Consider the following 22,006-nt stretch of genomic DNA (forward strand, 5'->3'; position numbering starts at 1 on the left):
ATGCAGAAATGTTCAACACAAATTTTCTTTGTCCAAGAATGAGCAATGAGCTAGAAAATAATGGTGGCTGCTATTTAGAAAGTCTCTACTATAGGCGCCAATCCCATGAGGATTGGGGTCCTCGAGCCCCAAAATATTTATGATGTGGGTCCGTTCTCCTCCAAATTTAAGGATGTGGGCGTAGAGCTTTCGAAATAACTTTGCTTAACATGATCTAATTTATTATTTCTTTTCACCTATAAAATTCACTATGAATTGTACTGAACATTAACTTAACTTTAAATACACATTTGAGATGTTATATTTAGACCATCAACTTTGTGGAACTTAATACTGCTACATCGTAAACGTTTGGGAGAGATCAGAGACGGGAAAACACAGCAGTTATTATTGTATGCTAACAATTTTTACTAACAAACAGTTTCGATAATGAAATTACTAAATATGACAATTATATCAGTATGTTATTTAATCAATTGTGAACCATTCGAGGTCGTGAACACGAATTTTGAGCAACATTCAATTGTATGATTATTAGTTCTCACAATCTTTTCCTCTAGTCCAGTGATCTGCAATCGGTGTTCCATTTTAAGAAATTAATTGTTATTATTATTTTATCCAAGTTACTGCTTTTCATGTAGGTCCTACTTGTATAGAATTTCATTCTGTGCTGCATTGTATTCTCTGTACAGTAGACCTACAATATTTTTGTCTGTTGATGGAACAAAACTTTGAACAAAGGAACTTCATGAATGATCATTACGTGTTTAAAAAAAAATACACTAAGTTTAATTCTATTATATCATGGTTAGTGAAAACAAGAGTTCAAAATTAATATAAAATGACTTATCAAAACTCATGGGACAGGAGGTAAGTTATCCACGAGTGGACACCATATGTGTTCCTGCCCTCTGAAGGACTCCGTGACGGCTCCAGTTGTGTGTGACTTTGTGGGAAGTGGCTGTGAAAAGGTCTAGGCCATCATATCTCTCTAATGTCGTCCTTGAATCGTTCGAAGAGCATATAGGGAAGATTCACGACTTAACTGGTCTTTCCAGAATCCTGATATAAACCCCATCGAGAGCATCTGGAATACGGTTGAACTCGGGTCCCGTGCATTAGATTCTCGACGCACGAAAATGTCGCAATTGTCTGTCGCCATGCAAATGTGGAGGGTCTACTGCGTCTGGAAGCAGCCACGGACTTGTAAATTCAGTTGCACGTCGTGTCGCTGCGCTCTGCAGGGCCAGGGGCCACAGGGACCCGACAAAACACTAGGTGAGTATTCCATGAGCTTTCCTAAGTCAGTGTACTTTAAAAATCAGGTGAAAATCGAATGCACAAGAGAGAAACTAAGCATACAGGTGATAAACAGCCAGTGTGAAACCAGTAAGAATTAAAACAAAATTCAACATTAAAGTAGTAACCTTAACTTTAAAGAACTCAACAAGTGGAAGAAAACAATTTTGTTTGTGAATATCTCAATTATGTTGTGTGACCATACTATGTATTATGCGAATTTGGTGAAGTACATAATGAAATAACGTAAAATTTTTTTAAAAAATGTCTGCTTCGAATTTAGGTCAGAGGGTGACAAAAAAGCGTAATACAACTCCCACTCAAATGTTGAAGTTAAAAAAAAAGACAATAAAACTTAGAGGTAAAAACCAGAGAGGAGATTCTGTTGAAATTACCAGGGCCAAAAGTGCCTTTTTTAAGTCGTAAGCATAATGCTGTCACGCGAGAGCGGACTGATTAATAATAATAATAATAATAATAATAATAATAATAATAATAATAATAATAATAATAATAATAATAATAATAATAATAATAAACATACCATTATGATGATTATTATTATTATAATTAAAAAGAAAATGAGTGAGTCATTCATTTAAGTGATCCGACACCACATAATTTTGACAAGTCGGCGCCAATGGTCTCTATCTTGTTACAATCGGTTTTAAATGTTGCTTACCATGTGCATATAAATTTGCAAAAGTTTGCAAACCGTGGATTATGAAATATCAAGACAGAAGTGAACGGAATCGTGCAAAGACATTCTAGACGTAAACTGAAGGAAATGGGTTTCGTATTTTCCAGGAGAAAACGGTTAGGTTGGGACCCCTCCAAACCTTTGATCACGAAATATCAAAACTGCTAATGACAATATGTCAGATGTGTCTAAAGGACATGAAGAATTGCAACTAAAATTAATGTATGGATAATACTCAAAACAATAAACTAATACGGGTTTATTTTCCGCAGAGAAAAGGTTCTAGGGGGCAAAACCCCACCGAGAATTTTTACATTTGAGGCCCAAAAGGCAAGAAGAAGTGCACCGAATTGAATGACATTGTGCACAGATATTGTAGATGTAAACTGAGATATTTTCCTGAAAAAAAAAACCTGCTGAATGGCCGTGGCACGGACCTTCTAAACCGTCGATTATGAAATATCAAAAGTGAGAATAAGTATGCGAAAGAAGTTCATAAAGAGTATGGATAATTCCAACGAAACTTCGTATAGAAACAATTTGCAAAATAAAAAATGAAATTCGTTTTAAATTGTGCGGAAAAGCAGTGTGTTCTGCCCTAGGCCCCCTCCAAAAAATAAATATTACCCAAGTAGCGCAGGAAGGAGTGGACCGGCCAATTTTGACAAGGTGGGGTCCACCGTTTAGATATCGCCCCATTTTGTTTTCGCTCTAGCTCATTGTTCATTGTGTCTTTTACTGCATTGTGAGATCCTCCTCGTATACCCTTTTCTAACATTAGTATTTTATCATAATCAGTTAACATTTATAAGTTAATTTTAGTCATCTTTAACATTGCATCCCACGATAAGCCTGGTGCTGTATAATACCATGCAGGATCTAATCCATATGCCTTTAAACACACATCTCTAAAGTTTTCAAATATATCTGTTAATTGAAGAACATCTGTTTTGTTATAATGTTCAGTTAACACGTTCGCTGCTGAGGACGTCCATCGGCGTCCAGTACTGAATTTGGCATATGCGCCGGACGCCTCTCGGCGCTTGTCCCTGCAGCTGATTCACTTGCACCTGCACCTTGCACCAATACCTGCACTAGCGCTGGCGGGAAAGTGAATCAGCTGCAGGGACAAGCGCCGAGAGGCGTCCGGCGCATATGCCAAATTTAGTACTGGACGCCGATGGGCGTCCACAGCAGCGAACGTGTTAAGTCCCTCACTAACTTCAGATTGAATTCTTTACAAACTCGCACATGAAGCTTTTGACGTTCAGGACTCATTTTTTCTCCTGTTAATCTGTTTGTAAATTTTCTGGAGATACTTTAACGGGTTCTTCTAATTTTTCAAATGAATCAACAAACTCAAATGGATAATCATCTTTAGTATTAACTAGATCAAGTTTATCAATCGGGAAAAACTTTAATGTTTCTCGAAATTGTTCTGGTTTTAAATTACTAGTTAACTCTGCTAAACTCTTTGGCATAAATCTAAGTGAATCAACCAATCTTAAATTTATTCCATCTTTTTCTGGTTCTGCTTTTATATATTTTTCATATGTTATGTACCTTTCTTCATTATTAGCGATCAGTTTAATTTTCTGTGTATCATAAGCTAACTCCTTAATAAACAAATGTGTATCATAGCCAGTTAAGTTGTGAAGAAATACAGAAACAAAATTAGGATTTTTATAGCTAAATTACAATAACTATGAGCTTCACCTCTAAACTTTCCAGTTAAATGATCATGATTTCTTACTTTTGCTTTATTTTTATTTATCTTATACAAATACTTTTTAAAGTCATGCTTCCATTCTTTTAATTTTTCACTCATATCATCTCTATCCTTGTGGAACTCTATTTTCTTTTTTTAATATATTTATTTTTTTCTCAACAGCTGGTGGTAAGTCATTCAAGGTTTTCTCACATATATGACAAGTGTCTGAATTGTTATAAGCTTCTGTTTCCTCCTCACTAAGCGGGGTCATATCAACTACCCTGTTATATATTTCCATAATTTCTATTGCTTCTTTTTGTAACATTTCAATAAATACTTTCACAGCATCTGGACCTATATAACTAACAGGGGCTTTATAGTTCCCATTTGAATATTTGACATAGTAACAAAAACTCATTGGTTCATGCTTTTGATATTTTACTGTTTTACTACAATTATGCTCTATTTTTAACTTACATAAGATACATTCAAAGTCAGCAAATATGACAAATGGAACTCTTAATGATCGATTATAGCTTTAAAACTCTATATTGATATAGAGTTTTATATTTGATAGATTGATACCTAACTTATATATATATTGATTGACAGGCTAAAGATTGAAATATTTAAGTTAGAAGAAACGGAAGATGAAATACAAGTATGTGTCAACAGTTCTTAATCTTGAAAGTTTTATGGTAGGTACACAATTCATTTTGAAGTACCGCATGACATCTCTAAACTTGAATTTTATGATGCAACAAGAGATTATACATACCTTATTCTTGTAACTCGGTAGTATTCTTGTAACTCTTAGAAACTTTGACGATGATTCTGTCTGGCCACAACCGACGTCTCGAACCTCTGCACCCTTGCACCGGAACAAGTGATCAACCGTTTGAGACCTTGAGGTTCTTTTATATTATTCTCGAGGGTCACACCCAAGCCTCACATCCGTCAGTACATCCGTTTTATCATCTCCACAAATATGGAAACTTATTGCTCTTTTGCATTTTGATTGGCTCTTAGAGACTGCCGCACCCAAAATACGTGGCGTGACACACATGTACATACGTGTACTGTCACAGCCGGAAGAATTCAATAGCGTGATCTCTAGACTTATCTACAGATTCATATCTGTATAACCAATTTCAACATATTAATGCGGTGTCACGTTGCCAAAATCATGATTATGTATCCTGTAGGATGACTTATGAGTAATCTTCGACAAGTAAACCTCCTACAAAATTGCGCAGCAAAAGCAACATTAGTCATTTTCAGAAAGTTTTACGTATTTCCTGTTTCTGTTGCTAGCTTGTAGCAAGTCAAGAGAGAGAACATGTCTTTTATAATGCATATTAATCCAAAATAGCCTTCTCAATTCCTTCAATAAAGGGCAATGTAACCATATTTTTGGATTCAGCGTCACATTCTCACTGCTTCATAATTTTCGACCTCGAAAATCATCAAGAAGCGAGGTTAAAGCTGGAACATGGGTAATTTACTTTCCGAGTGGCCCTCGTAAAAAAAATATATATTGAAAAAAAAGTTTTCGCAAAGTGAAGAAAGCATAGGTTATGTATACTTATGAGTCTGTTGTCAGCATAGTCGCATTTCATCTTTTCTTAACAATAATACAGAGAACGTTTATAACAAAATGGTGTCTCTGTTCCTTCACGTAACTCAGCTAAATTGAGATACAGGTGATTATGAATGAGTAACTTCTACTAACAAGAATATTTTAGTTTGACACATCATATAACTAATGTACTATAACAAAGTTAAAGATGAACAACATTTCAATGTGCTAAAACTTGCAAGAAGTCACTTGAATGAAATATTACACTAAAGTTGAAAGGTCAATGACATATTGAACATGCTACATTAAGATAAAAAGTCAATTTTCTCAATTATCATAAATGCTACGATTGCAAGAATGCAACAGAACAACAACCTACATAATGTTTATTAACAACTAACAGTTCTCAGTTCTAAAGATTCATTATTTAAAAAAAATCTTGCATAAAAACCTTAACGACAAACATCCACATTTGGAATTGTAATATATGCAAAAAGGACAGAGAATAAAGTAATGACAGAGAGTGAATTAGACTACTGGACAATAACAGGGAACCGTTCGGTTTATCATGCTAACGGTGATTTTGTAATGTTCAGCACACTATCTTAGATTCAATTCAGTTTCTTTAGTACAGTAGATTCACTAATGGCAAATTTTGAACTTTAATGAAAGTAAGTATTAATATACGGTTACGTACGTTAAATACTACAATCTAGTGAGATGTGTACCATCTCATACTCAACGAAATAGGGTCCCATTAGAAATTTAACACTACACAAGTAAGTAAGAAATAGTATTGTTATAATTAGTAACAATGTAATATACTCAGGAGCACAATAGTTTGCATTATTTCATTACATTATACACATATTTTAATTTCAATATTGTGCTTATGAAGTGATTGAATGAAATAAGAGAACATAAACCATTGATTAAGAGATTGGCACCTAAGATGAATGGAAAAGAAGATATGCCAATACATAATTTGGGGTAATTACATAGCAAGACAGCCGTGCTTCGTTGTTTACAAGGATAAATGAATGATTACAATTTAGTCACCCCAAGTAATTGGTAATTAGTAACGTCAACTATTAATGGGGTTTAAATAGAGATCTCTACAGTTACATAGCTCGTAGAGATTTGGTTACATAAGGATTCGAGATATCAACAAGGGTTGAATTACTATTATTGACTACCATTGATTTGTTAATTTATTATAATGAATTTCCACTAATTAAGTTCATGTAGATTCAAGGAAGAACTACCGTCAAACTGTTGATATTGTGATCTTGAATTTTAATTTACTATAGGTTATATTATTTTAAGCGTGACAAACAACGAATAATAGTTCAATATTGAGTTGACTCGTAGAAATTGCCTTGAGTCTACATGTCATGAATTTAAAATTTATTGGAACCCTGTTTCGTTTTAGTAATCCTCCAAAATAATAAATAATCCTCTCTTTCCTTTCTCCTTTTTTTTGTGCGTTTTTAAAAGTTTACAGGTGTATTCAAGGGAGCGAGGAAGGAAAAAGAATCCTTTGTTTTTTATTATTCGGGAACTTCGGAGAATCGAACCAATACTTAGTTAGATTTGGGACTTTCACACCTAGTGGTTTTTACTTCCGCCTGGTCATGGGCGAGTTTTTAGGTATACCGAATTGAGCCAATTAAAGAAGTTTAATCATTCACATATTATTAATTTCTTGCCGGCATCAAAGTATATTGCCATAGGCGGTTATTTGCAACCTTAGATTTAGGAGGAGCAGGGGCAACAGTCGTTTTTGTAATCTTTCGATTGAGGAGCAATCGTCTCCCCTTTCTCCTATTATTTACTTTAAGTAGCCAATGGAGCGAGGAGAGAGGATTTTAGTTTGTCGATCTGTGACGAGGGGAAATCGAACCTCAGAGTACTTGTATTCAGGAACTAAATCGTATCCCTAATATAATTTGGAATCAACATGGAATCAATCTGGAATCAACGTTTCTAGGGGGCTATTTCACTAACATCACGACAATTGAACAGATACATAGAATAAAAAAAATATAATTGCATGCATAGACGAGTTACATCAAAGGAAATATTAGATAACAAGTATTATGAGCTACGCAGTGGACAACCACAATACTTGATAGGGGTTTCCTGTTTACGCATTAAAATGCTATTACAGGAACTTGTGTAAATGCAACGAAGAAAGTTGCAGCAATATTTCCATCTGTAAGTATGAGTTTTAAACCAAGATAGGGTATTACATAATTCTACAATTATATTCTTCAAGCTGTTTATGTGCGATATCGATATACTAGTGAAAAAAATGTGGGGATGGAACGTTTTAATTCTTACTAATGTTAGCAAGCGAACCCATAACGCCTAATGTGGGTTGAAAATATGTTTTCTGTCATTTGATTGGTGGCTGCATTTTATTAGTGGAAATCCGTTCGGGCGTGGTCCGGAAACGTTGATTCGTATGGAAGTGTAATATTGTTCTTCAATATTCGATATTAAGGATTCAGAAGGTATGCCACGTAGATGGTGTACAGTGTACAGTGTATTTAGTGCAATTTAGTGCAGTTACTTAGTGAAGTGAACGATGAAGTGTAAAAAAATGTTGTAGAATTAGTATAAAAATGAAAGTATTAAGGTGAGAACAAGAAAAGGAAAGTTTCGTTAACCAGGTAAGTAAATAGGCATTTTCGAATGTCTTTTCCTTAGTCCTACCAAACATCATATAGACTACCACTAATAATACATTAGTGATACTGCAGGTGCTCCAGGAATACTATTTTCGAAGGGTGAACTATCCTTGTAAAGATCACAGTCATTCACTTGTCCGTCCAATAGCTGTTCCAAATAAATGAAGAATTAATCAATTTTAGAAGTATCCCCTTCCAGTGCTGGCCGTTAATTTTGAACGAGGTGCCTCTCGAGCCGTGGTCAAGAGTTACTCATGAAAAGACAATTTAATGTATGTTAATTCATAATCTTATTAGCTCTAAATAATAACTAAATAAACTCTAATTAACAAATCCAAATCATTAATACATAACAATAAATATTAATCACCATTAACGATTTTTAATACATTAATACTTAATGATAACTTCTGTAACAGCACAACACAATTAATAGAATGGATATATAGTATAGGTGTTATTTTATATTCTTATTCACCCCTTGTTTTTTTTTATGAGTATGAAAACGTTGGTAGTATAATCTAAAGTGCATGCGTAACCGCATAATAATGCATTTGTCTGTTCATTCATATGTGTGTCCTTGTTCTGCTGATAGCGAGTCGTTGGAATTTTGTGATGATAAAGTTTTCCGGGCTTCCAACTTTACGTAATGATAAGATTAAGTAATAGTGAAGTTGAAGAGTATAAAATGTTTGCATGCAAATGTTTGCATAGACTTTCTCTCTTTTTATATACATATATATATATATATATTTCTCTTAAAATAGTAATTAGATAAAAGGAATCCACATAATTGATATTAGGCAAACCCCTGTTCATATGATTAATTATTTATGGTGTTATTTGTCTATTTTACCTAATCAAGAGTCTACCTGTGTCTTTTAATAATAGAATTTGTGTTAAGAGATAATAGGGGTCTGTCGTCGGCTAGAAATGAGAATACATTTTAAATAACTTGATTGTTCTTATAACTTGTGGCAAAACATGCTTTTATCTGTATAGAAAGGAACTAGATTATTACAAAATTACTTTATTTTCCTATGTTAAATACCATGTTGTACCATATAAAATAGTGCGATAAAATTTATTAGATAATGAAAATTTATTAGATAGTGAATTTCTTGAATTACGTCCCATGATTATGCCTGTTAGGCTAATGGAGACGGTGGCGATGAGTAATGAATGAAAACGATGAAATGAAGGATGTGGGAAGAAACGGGAAAATCTCGAGAAAACACACGGTGTTGTCCACCATAATTATTAAGATAAGAACACTAATGAGTAAAAACTTAGAATATAAGGTTAGAATGCACGTTGAAGAGGAAGAAGGCACTCATTTAATGACATTTAAGAGGACACACTCACTGGCCGCTCAAAATACTTCCGGAACAATTTAGGACAATTTACGCCAATTATTCGGGGACGCCGGTAGCAGAAAGTTAAACTATACCATAGATGTTTGCATGATGTAACGCCCTGTCTGGTGTGTGGATGGACCCTTACAGTCTGCAATGGGGTTGATGGCACTATGTTGATTACTAATAACTTCCGTTAGGGGCAACCCTGACTCTAGCGTGATTTTAATTAAACTCCGTTAGGCAGGGGTGTCCCTGGGGGAATGTTGTTAATTCACCTCGCATGCTCTCAGCAAGTGGATGTGAGAGGACTGAAGAATTTCACCAATTAACACCTACACATTGGAACAAGACTTGAATGCATGGAGTCTGGAGTATATGTAGAATTAGTAATTAGAGGGAATGTAGCATGAGTAATGACATGTAATGCATGTAGTAGTGTAATATGTAGTATTGACATAACTTGCTTGATTTCCTTTTCACTTTTCTTATTATCACAATATAGTTTATTATCAGTTATATAACAGATGCAACGTAAAGGTTTTATGCATGCTTCATGTGCAAGGTTTTGTTGAGTGTTTTTGTTTTATTTTGTTTTAGTTTTTTTTTCATAACTAGTAGTGCACTCAAGAAAGTTATATCTATATGTGTACTAACTGTATCCATAAGTAATATACTATTGGGATATATGAGTAATATACTAATTAATAAGCTAGCCTATAAGTTACTGAACATAGTGTTCTTATATAAAATATGGGAACGAAGTCAACACTCTATATATATATTACACATAAGGAATGATAATGACTCGGTCTTTGCTTAAAATCATCATAAGCTAATAGCATCTTTTGCAAAAATATTGACAATGTGCAAAATATGTAATAATCTAACAATTTAACTAAATAACTAGTACATATACATATTCAAATAAATCTAGCAATTATATAACGTTACTTCTACACTTCTAATGATAAAACAACAGTAATTCAATATTAATCAATAATACAAAGATAATCAACATTAGCCTGAAACATAACTTGCGCAACACATATAATTATGTACTAATAATATCACCATAACTACATTATCATCTGTAATCAAAACAATATAACGTTCATAATAGTACCTTAATAAGGAGTAGTAAGGCGCATAACTCAATAACATTTGATATATTCAGATAGTCAGCACAGGTAAGAGTCAAACTGTCTAGGAAATGGAAATCACTCTTAGGACTGACGCTTCATCCAACCTAAAGCGGTAAGAGTAAGAGCACTCGTACGCAGAAAGCCTTCTTGGGAGAGGCTACTGTGGAGCACATATTCCTTATTAGCCAATGGAACAGTAATATTTTTTTAGCTAATTTAATGGTGACAAGTAGATAACAATTTAAAGGTCATGATTAAAGACAAACGTCTAAACAGAGTTCGAAATGGAGCAGTGGGAGAACAAGGATCAGCCTCCATTTTGTAACACAATTTCAAAGGCAATTCCGTGCTCACTCGAGAACGGAAGGCTTCCTATCCGAGAGCATCCTAAATTCCTTAAATTTTCAGCTTTGATTAAATAACTTAAGAATTTATTTAATGTTATAATTTTTCTTGCAGTATAATTTGCTATTTGGTGTAAGTAAGGTGGAAAGCAGTTCCTTTACTGCTGAAATAGAGATCCCATCAGAATAGGACCAATCCAAACCATGAGTATAAATGGTCTGAAAGTGAATACGTTTTCATAATATGCACCCTTGAGAAAATAAAAGGTATTTATAGTGACTACTGCCTTGTAATTAGCAATGATGAATGAACTACGGCTATTAATGGATGTTAATTAATTATTAATCTTATTATTGTTTCCAGATTATAGAATGCTCATGACTATTCATTTGTTTTAATGTACGGTACAATTTAGTTACCCTTTTATTATTATTATTATTATTATTATTATTATTATTATTATTATTATTATTATTATTATTATTATTATTATTATTATTGCATGAAAACTTTCTGAGTAAGGCTGTTATCATTCAACTTGACCTAATTCCAATAATAGAGCATTAATCTCAATTAGTAATAATGGTGATTTTATAATTTAGAACCTTCTTCTTTTTACAGTATTGCGCTTCTTTGCATGCAAATTGTAGATAAAGATTGTTGTGCTGAGAGTGTGTGCTGATAACAGTTGAGCAAGGAAGTAGATAACTTACTTCCAGAATACAGAAAATACTCAAGAAAACACTATTACATAATAACAGATAATACTGTTATGAAGTGAGATCGTTGAAAAAAAAAGAACAATGTTTGATTTAACAATTATGAAGTATATCACAATATTATTATTATTTTTTTAACAAGTATGAAATATATTACAAAACATATACTTGCTTAGAGAAAGAGACCTTTATAAAAATACAGAACGTTGCTGGATCAGGCCGGAAATAAACCGGAAATAAAAAATAGTAAAGGGGAGGAAGGCGTCCTTGCTTCGTAACAGAGTACTATACCTACTTTCATGCCAATCCCATAAAAAAATAAAGAGGGAGGGGTACACAGGTATTTCGGGGCTACCTATAGTGCTCAAACAAACGGTAAATTGTGAATTGTCATCCATCTGCAGTATCTGTAATACAATGATGTATGTAACTATAATACCTTTTTGTAGAATATACTATAATGCTGCATTGCATTAATACAAACAAAGCAAGACATACTTACTTACGACCAATGACAATTTATAGAGGCATTATCTGTAAAAGGAAGCAAAACATGATTATACAAAATTAAAATTATTGTTGCTCGTGTTCTTTTCTTGTCTGTTTCTGTTTTCAAATGACAATTTCATCGTTCTCACTGCTTCATTATCTAATGCTTTAGAGTAAAATAATACTAGTAGAAATATGGAAACGTACACCTTTCTGCTATACGAGGACGAAGCATTCAGTGATTCATGACTGGTTATCTTACGATATAAGGGAATATAAATTATTATATCAGTCCCTTCTATATATTTTTATTTCCTTATCTATCTCTTCTAACTACTAATTACCTGCGCAGGAATTTAGACAGTAAAAGGAAAGAAAATAAATTTAAAAGAAATACAATGAATAAGATTTTAAAAAAAAATACCAATGCTCGCTTATTTTGAGTTTTATCTGTAGATCTTACATTTTGAGAGTTCTATCCTTATTCTATCCTTATCACGGCTGGCCTCTATTATTATAATGACCTCTTATACCACGGCCTCTATTATTATGGAATCATTGTCCTCCACGATTCATCAGTACACTCTGTCGATTGATTTTAATTTGGGTTGACTGTATTTCACCTTATTGAGTTCCATGGGAACACCAGAAAGGACACGTAAACCTGCTTGAACCTTAGCAATTCATACAATTAAGTAATTTCTCAGCTTCATTTACACACGACCTGGTTCACGAGTAAAATAACTTCCAATACACGGGGTTCAAACCATTTTTAATGTGTACTCATAATTAACTCTAGTTTGTTACATGCTCTTAGAATTGCATGCTTAATTCGAAAACGTTCATAAGGTGTTTTATTCCGTCTTGCAAATAAGGCAATGGTTTACTAAGCTCAGATGAGGTTGCGTGGGCAAAAGCCTATCTGGACCTACAAAGTACAAAGGCGTATCCTGTTTTTAATTATTATTCTCTCCTTGTATTAAAATCTCTCTCTTTTTTTTAATTGTATTCTCATCAATGCGATTTTCAATCCTTCTAACGGAAGTTTTACCTTTAGCAAATAAAAATAATTTTTGTTTTTCTAACCACTTCTCTTTTTTTCTCTTGGTGTTTTTCTTTTTGTTTGTCTGTCTGTCTGTCTGGCCATCGGTCTGTCTGTCAACACCAGGAATATAATACCTACGCAAGGAATCAAGTTTCCTTAGTTGTATATATTTATATATTTTCTTCCTATTCTCTTTTCTCTCTTTTTTTATTTATTTATTTTATTTTTTTTGTAGCAGGGTTTCCGACCATATATGTATTTAAAACCATTAGTAATTCTCTAAACTACTCTTTTCTCTATTTATTCCTTCTATACATATAAATATATTTACTTAATTGATTGGGTACCCATTTACTTATTTAATTATTTATTTAGGTATTAATATAACATTTCTTTCAGAAAGCCTGCATCAATATTGAATTTCACGTTAGAAGTTCCTACACCTATCGCGATAACTTAACTTTTTTTTAACTATGAAATGATCGAACAATTCGATCAGGTTGAAACTAGAGAACTTGGACAATATAACTTCGTTCGTTCAACATTAACTTTCTTAATGATGCACGTTGCATACATTTAGGAAATAACCCCGGCTTAGTTACCAAATTTGTAATGAGGTCTAATCTTTTTTTTTTTTACGTACGTGCTTTCCTACGCTTATCAATTTTGGCTTTTTGTTTTTACTGCTGACTAGTTAAGGCCTTTGTGCTAATTTTCCTTATACGATCAAGATTCTTTTTCACGAGTTTTCCATACGGGGTTCGGCATGGAGTCTCGAGTTCGAGTCCTAATTCAGCCTTTCTACCAAACACCAATTCAAAAGGAGAACAAGAATGGTGTTTGTGTTTTATAGTATTATAAGAGTAACAAGCAGTTCTAACAAATAGAGACCAATCTTTCTGGGAAGTAGACATATATTTCTTCAAATAGTTTACCAAAGCTTGATCATATTTCTCCATTCGTGAATTTATTCTATTATGGTAATTAATACTAAACTTTTGATGTATACCGAGTACAGTCATAATTTCGCTAGTTACTTGTGTGTGGAATTTAGAACCAAGGTCTGACAATATATGGCGGGGTGGACCAAAATAACAAATAATATCCTCCAATAAAAACTTTGCAACATTCTTGGCTGTTATTGTTCTTAATGGTCGTGCCACTACATAATTTGAAAACATATCGACAGCGGTGATGACATACTTATAACCATTAGAGGGGGGGCAGTGGGCCAAATACTTCCAAAGTTAAGGTATGGAAAGGAGCTAGTGGTTTAATTGGTTCATGCAACCCTAATGGTGTAGTGGTTGAGTCTTTACGTTCTTGACATTCGCGACATGTCTTAATATACTGTTTGATATCGAATCCCATTCGAGGCCAATAAAATCGCTCATTGACACGAGAAAACACTTTGCTCTCTCCAAGATGTCCGCCTTCTAGACATGATGTATGGATAGCATATAAAACCTCAGGAACCAAACTTCGAGGAACACATTGCTTTAAATCATTATTAGACTTACGATATAACACCTCATCTACTAATACATACGGACGAGCCTCATTATTAGTAGGATCAGACTTTACTAATTCACGAATTCTACCAAAATATTCGTCTTCTTTCTGTGCCTTAATTACATCAGTCGCGTCAATCTTCATTGTATTTATACAAAGTCCTTCTTCGCGATTTGCATTCTCTTCCTCACTTAGGGTTTGCGTTGGATATCTGGACATGCAGTCCGAATGTCGATTAGAGGGGTTACCTCTTATCGCTTTAATCGAGAAGTTATAAGATTGCAACCTGATTAACCAAAGAAGATATTTGCCTTTTAGATTTTTCATGTTCCTTAAATAGCAAACACAACAACTATCAGTAAATGCAGTGAAGTGAGGCACTCTTATTAGATATTCATGGAAGTGTAATACGGTTTGTACCAAAGCCATGGTCTCTTTTTCTGGGATCGTTAAGGACTTAGCTTCATGGTCTGAGATTTGTCTGCTATAATAAGCAATCGGTTTCTTCTCTCCATTTTTGATTTGCATTAATACGGCGAAAATTCCGTATTCACAAGCATCTACATACAATTCGGTAGCATCTGCTTCAGGATCAAAGATGGCTAATACTGGGGCAGTAACGAGCTTCTCCTTTAAGATATTAAGGGCTTGACGTTCTTTATCTCCAAATTGAAAGATTACATCAGGCTTAGTCAAATCTATTAAGGGTTTCGCGATAACTGAAAAGTTCTTAATAAATCTTCGATTATAACTAGCCAATCCAACGAAACTGCGTACATCACGAACTGTTTTTGGTTCGGGAAACTTAGTGATAGCCTCGAGTCGTTTAGGATCTATCTTAACCCCTTCGCGTCCTACGACGAATCCCAAGATTGGTAGTTCAGCATACATAAAGTGAGATTTTGAGGGATTTAATTTTAGATTGGCTTCTCGCAAACGAGTGAATACTTCCCGAAGTCTATCTAACTTTTCGTCTATAGATTTTCCAAAAACAATCAAGTCATCCACGAAGCATGCCATAATATTAAATTTTAACCCTGCAAACACTTTGTCGATCATTCTTTGAAATGCTACGGAGGAAGTGGAGAGACCTTTTGGGAGCACATTAAAATTAAACAAACCGGCACTACAAATGAATGCAGTTTTCAATTTATCCTCTTCCTTTAAGGGAATTTGTAGAAAACCAGTTCTGAGGTCTTTTGAACTTATGAATTGAATATTTGTGAATAAATCTATTAGGTCGTTGAGTGATGGAAGAGCGTAACTGTCAGGAGATATGACGGAGTTCAATTTTCTATAGTCCACTATGAGTTTCTTAGAATTATCTCTCTTCTTAACTAAAATAACTGGTGATGCGTATGAAGACCGACAACTAGAGATGATGCTTTGTTTAAGCAAAATGTCAATCTCTTCTTTCATGGCTCTTTTTGTCTCTAATGTCTCTCTGTAAGGTGGTGAAGATACAGGAATGTTTGAAATTAATTCTATGCTATGCTCATATTTGTGTGTTACAGTTATATCATTTATTGTCCACGCAATAATATCTTGAAATTCATTCAATAGATCTACTACCCTTCTTCGATCTTCAGACGAAAGGTAAGGGGAAATGTCAATTTCTTTACCAACATCGTGTTGTAATTTAGATTTCAAATTTTCGACTTTCTCAGCGGAGAGTGGGCTGGCTTTAACCGTGTTCACTCTTATCTCTGGTGTAGGAATACATTTCTCCAAATGTCCTATGATTTGAGCATCTGGAATAGTCACGTCCCGCTTACTCAAATTAAACACAGGCAGTTTAGCATACCCATTTTCTTCTACATACATTGTAGGTGGTATTAAACATGAGTAAGTTCGATGCAAAACATCATTCGGTTCAACATAATGATCTCCAGTTATAGGATAACATGGCTTAACTTGCACTAAACCAACTTTCCCAGCAGGTATTTGAATGCGCTCGGCAGTTGTGATCAAGTTACGAGACGTTTGCTGTTCAATACAGTTGATTTTCAATATAGGACATTCGTTCTCAGGTTGGGAATCACAATGTGCGTCTTCAGAAAGGGAGATTGAATCATGAAGTTCTAAACTACTTTGAGGCACGTTAATGTTCGTAGGTGATACTGATGTTGAGCTAAAGTTTCTATTCGTCCTAGAGTTACCATTTTTGTTGTAAAACTGAACATGCGATAAATTAAGTACTGTTTGCTCCTTACGACTTGGCAAATACTGAACATAAAACTTCATGTTAGGATGTCTTTGATTACATTTAATGAGAATGGACTGTAACCCAATGCCATACGTGTAACGCTGAATGAAATCTATTCCTAGAACCATTTTCTCGTCTAATTGAGACTGTTTAACTAATGCCACATTTAACCATAACCGACGCGATCTTCGACCATAAGTTCCAACTTGGAAACTTAACCGAACCACTGGGAGTGGTTCAGTTAACTTATCCCCTAATGTGCGCAAACGAATAGTGGCACGCATTCGCTTAGCAATTGGAAAATTTTGAGGGATCATTTCTTCAGCCAAAACAGAGACCTGCGAACCACTGTCTAATAATGCGTCTACTTTTCTATTAAAAATTCGAATCGGAATCGTGGGCAATCTGTGATCACACAATTTCGTTCGAGCTCTTTTCACTTCAATTGGCCTACCATCTCTCCCGATTTCATGCTTATACGTCCACATTCTTTTGACAAACGAATTGTTTCTAACACCCCTATAAGGTTTTACATGATGTGGTCTTTTAAATTCTCTACGTTTACTATTCATTTCCTGATGAGATTCAGAATAAATGTCAGCTTAGTACAATAAACGCAACACATGAATAGCTTGATCTATTGTCGATACTTCCTTTAATACTAAGGCCTGGACATAATTTGAAGGCAACGCTTTATACAATAGGCGTAACAATTCTCTCTCTCCCATTTCAGGTCTTACGAACTTCCAGTCTCGTATTAAAGTATACGCGAAGTTGTCAGGAGGGAAACGAGGAGGGAGTCGTTTTCTCTTTAACTTTTGTTCAAGCTGACCTTTATATAAATCGTCAGGAAATGCTCGAGAAATCATTTGCTTTAATTCTCGAAACTGCAACTGTTGGATGGCATCCTTATGACATGGGAACCAATCAAGGGCCGAATTTTCAAGACAGGCCGCTAGATATATACATTGCTCCTGGTCGAGCCAATCGAGGGAACGAGATATAGTCTTATATTCTTCAAGGAATCTTGTAACAGATTCTTTAGGGCTTCCTTTAAATTTCGGCAATTTCAATACCGGGACACTGGCTACTCGATCTTCTGTTTCTTCCCGTGCACTTGATTCATCAGGATCTTGTCTATTTTCTATTTGGGGTCCTTTCGGAGGGAGTAAATTAACATTTATTGCCTTATTCTCGTCCAAGGGTAATGAATCCTCTGAGGGAGTCTTCACTTCGTGATTATCTAAAATTTCTTGCCTAATATTATTGTATAACAAAAGTGCAAGTGCGTTATCGGCAGTGGGGGAATATGTCACTTGAGGAGGGTGAGAAGCAATTTGCGGATATTTAAGAAAACTTAGATTTTCAATACAAGGTTCCTCATTTATAAACTCTTTAAGTTCTTCGCCTGAGTCATATGAGAAAGGACTCGGTGTTAGTACGTCACGTGCAGTCTCTTCCTGGTAGAGCTCCTTCTTTGCCAATTGTTTAATTTCGTCTTCTGAATCATATTTACTTGATTCAGGTGGTGAACTTTCTGGGAGTTTACTTTTCAAGGGTTCGCCCACATGAGGTGGTATGTCAAATGGAAAATAAACTTCATCTTTGACCGCTTCTGAAGCAGCTACTTGCTGCTGTTCTTCTTTCTTTAAAGGTGTTGACGCTAATTTAGGGTCAAACTCAAAATCACTCGTCATAATGCCAGGAGACTCTTCGGATGAACTATCTGCACCGTCATTAGAAGGGTCAGTAAGTTGTTCTGGCTTAAGGAAAATTGTGCGTTTCGCGACCACTGGTTTATATTGTGTACTGTCCAAAGGAGTCAAGGATGACATTTTATTACAAGTTTCTTCAAATTTAGCTAAATTTTCTTTATAACGCTGCGTTTGTGTTATCGGTTGCCTATCCACAGGATCCGGTAAACTATACTGCTGTGGATGGTTTATCCGCGGTTCAAGTAAAGTAGGCGAACTGGCTACTGGGAAACTGGCTTGCTGCACGGGCAAATCTGTTGCTTCTTTTGCCAGGGGACATACTTCGGAGCGCAAAGCCTGCGTAAGAGCGGCGTTCTGAGCAAGAGATTTCCTACAAATTTTGCAATTTGCTTCACCCGATTTGGCAATATACCAAGCATGAAATTTTGGTGGGGATTTCTTAGGTTTGAAAAAGGGGAACCAATGGGAAGACATTTCGAATTACTGTTTTCACTATTTTTTTTACTCAAATCAAAAAAAATAATGGGGGGGGGGTATTTCACTATGAGCAATATAATCAGATCATTAATTTCCATTAGAATCTAAAATAACACAATTGCAGTAATGCGACAATTTACATAATTCACTTAAATTAACATGCACTATGAACATAATATCAAAACCTAAACATAAGACACAAAATAGAAAAGGAAAGATGTCATAGCAGCACCACAAAATTTTTCGTCCCTAAAAATGAAAACAAGAAGAAAAGCTTTGGACGAGCCCCCATTTGTGACGATGTGCAGACTCTTTTTAATTATTTAGCTCGTTTTATTCCACCATAATGTAGAGATCTGCTCACGCTAATTCTGTAGCGGATGTCACAAAGAAATATACTTAAATTACACCATTATTTTCATGGGAAAAGGTGGTTTTAATCTAGGGGAATGACAACATTATTTATAAAAAGTAAGTTTATTACATAACTAAAATGGTAATATATAACAACATTTGATTTAGTGATTCAACAAAAGTAATGGAATATCTGATAGTTCATTTGATAGATTGATACCTAACTTATATATATATATATATTGATTGACAGGCTAAAGATTGAAATATTTAAGTTAGAAGAAACGGAAGATGAAATACAAGTATGTGTCAACAGTTCTTAATCTTGAAAGTTTTATGGTAGGTACACAATTCATTTTGAAGTACCGCATGACATCTCTAAACTTGAATTTTATGATGCAACAAGAGATTATACATACCTTATGGTAGTATTCTTGTAGCTCTTAGAAACTTTGACGATGATTCTGTCTGGCCACAACCGACGTCTCGAACCTCTGCACCCTTGCACCGGAACAAGTGATCAACCGTTTGAGACCTTGAGGTTCTTTTATATTATTCTCGAGGGTCACACCCAAGCCTCACATCCGTCAGTACATCCGTTTTATCATCTCCACAAATATGGAAACTTATTGCTCTTTTGCATTTTGATTGGCTCTTAGAGACTGCCGCACCCAAAATACGTGGCGTGACACACATGTACATACGTGTACTGTCACAGCCGGAAGAATTCAATAGCGTGATCTCTAGACTTATCTACAGATTCATATCTGTATAACCAATTTCAACATATTAATGCGGTGTCACGTTGCCAAAATCATGATTATGTATCCTGTAGGATGACTTATGAGTAATCTTCGACAAGTAAACTTCCTACAAAATTGCGCAGCAAAAGCAACATTAGTCATTTTCAGAAAGTTTTACGTATTTCCTGTTTCTGTTGCTAGCTTGTAGCAAGTCAAGAGAGAGAATATGTCTTTTATAATGCATATTAATCCAAAATAGCCTTCTCAATTCCTTCAATAAAGAGCAATGTAACCATATTTTTGGATTCAGCGTCACATTTGATTGTCGTATGATTTTGGAAGTTCTATTCTAACAGCCTCATGCTCTTTACAATATAGCTCATTGTTCTGCAACTGCTTCTCATTTCGAAAGTGTCTTGTTGAACACCTATCACAAAAGTATAACTTCTCAGTATGTTTTGTCACTTGACTTCTTATTAGTCGTGATAGGTCTTTTATGCAACAAAAATGAATATTATTTTGATCATCTTTTATATATAATAAATTAACATGTTTTTCCTGCTTATTTTTTGTGATTTGAAGTGGATATATATTATAGTTTTTGTCATAGGTGTAAACATTGATGGAAATATTACTTCTTCTTTCAAATTTTGGACTCGTGTTAAGGTGAATATGACTCGTGTTAAGGAAATATTATCTTACAAACCTATATTTGATTGTGTATGTAAACATTTAGATATTGGTGGCTATAATGATGATGACAAAATAAATTTTAGCATCTCCATAGGTATGTTAGATCATTTGTTCAAGAAAGCCAATAAAGAAAAGAACTCATTTCTTATACAAAGCATTCTCTATACAAACGTTATGAACTTGTCTGATGAGATATTAGATTCACTGACTGATGAACAATTGTTATCTATAGGTTACGATGATTATGAGGAGGAATATAACTATGATCACATTACAGAGGACTTCATATGTAAATATCTGCCGAAAGTTAATTTGAGTGAAATATGTTCATGGAAAAAGTTATCGGAAGAGTTTATAAGATAATTAGCTGATAAAGTTGATTGGGAGATTATTTCAGGAAGCCAAAACTTATCAGAACACTTTATAAGAGAATTTGCAGATAGAGTTGATTGGAAAGAAGTATCGTATAATGAAAACCTATCTGAAGAATTTATTAATGAGTTTATAGATAAAGTTGATTTTGATGCTATATCTTATGGAAATAAACTCTCTGAAGCCTTTATACGAGAACATGCAGATAAAGTTTCTTGGGGGTGCTTATCTGGAACTCAACAATTATCAGAAAACCTTATAAGAGATTACGCTGACAAAGTAGATTGGGAAATAATTTCAATATTTCAAAATTTAACAGAAGGATTTATTGCAGAGTTCAAAGACAGAGTTCATTGGCATAACATCTCAATTTATCAGCACCTCTCTGTAGAGTTTATAAATGTATTTAGACATTACGTAGATTGGAGAGTTATAATAAGAAAATACCGTAATAATCCTGATTTAGGTGGTATATTGAATTTAGCATTCGATGTTACAACAGATGGCTTGTTTAATGTTTAACTAATTAACTTTTATGAGTATTATATCATAAAAGTTGTAGCCTTAATTATCTAATATTAACCTTAATTATCTTTTATGATTATTATATCATAAAAGTTGTAACTTTAATTATCAGATATTAATCTTAATTATCAGATAATAACCGATCATATAAACAATCAATTTCTTTAAAAAATTCTTCTTCTGATAGTGGCGTCCAAAACTCATTACCCTTACCTTTACGAATATCTAGTTCTTGCTGCATTAGGTTGAATAGCTTAATACTGTTAGGATCTCTAAACTTTTCATATATTATTACATGATTCGGATATTTTTCTTCTGCTTCATTAAGA

Source organism: Thermobia domestica, chromosome 6 (genome assembly GCF_964235325.1).
Source record: "Thermobia domestica chromosome 6, izTheDome1.hap1.1, whole genome shotgun sequence".
NCBI lineage: Eukaryota > Metazoa > Arthropoda > Insecta > Zygentoma > Lepismatidae > Thermobia > Thermobia domestica.